The 544-nt window shown below is 35.8% G+C and overlaps 1 long non-coding RNA gene across 1 annotated transcript; it reads left to right on the top strand.

The window, feature by feature from the left end:
* Positions 1 to 135: 135 nt before the first annotated feature.
* On the top strand, positions 136 to 544 carry LOC104774808. Its single transcript, XR_765521.1, has 3 exons — positions 136 to 213; positions 298 to 364; positions 507 to 544. It is a non-coding gene; the product is annotated as an uncharacterized LOC104774808 (long non-coding RNA).

Genomic DNA, 544 nt, shown 5'->3' on the forward strand with positions numbered 1-544 from the left:
ATATGCATGCGTCGTTTATGTGATTTGTTTCTTTGTGTCTTTTGTATATCTTATGTGTTTTGTTGTGATCTGTTAACAAAACTGAGAAATAAGCCTTGGTATGTAATTGCATTGTTTATTCTCTTGTGGAAGTCCAGGTTATGGACCTTTCCCCTTTCTTCATTGTCATCAGCTGAAAGTATTTTACAACAAGTTTCCAGCGTTAAAGTCGAGGTAAGGCACCTTTATTCATTAAATTTTGATCTAGAGATTAAGCATTGGTACATTGCTATCTAATTTTTCCTTTGAATTAATCAGATAGAGAGCTTAGATCCTCTTGTGCAACGTGCAGTAGCCTCTGCCTCAAGAGTTCCAGATCTACAGCGTAAGTCAGGCATCCTGTTTATTACGTCAGACACATTAACAATGTGATTCTTTAATATATGTTCATTTTTTGGACCCCTTTTATGGGATTTTCATGTCTGACTTTCTCTTGCTTTCTTCTTCTTCTCTTCTATTCTCCCTAGATCTTTATGAAAAGATACCAAGCCATATTGAGCCAAAG

The sequence above is a fragment of the Camelina sativa genome, unplaced genomic scaffold (assembly GCF_000633955.1).
Source record: "Camelina sativa cultivar DH55 unplaced genomic scaffold, Cs unpScaffold05734, whole genome shotgun sequence".
NCBI lineage: Eukaryota > Viridiplantae > Streptophyta > Magnoliopsida > Brassicales > Brassicaceae > Camelina > Camelina sativa.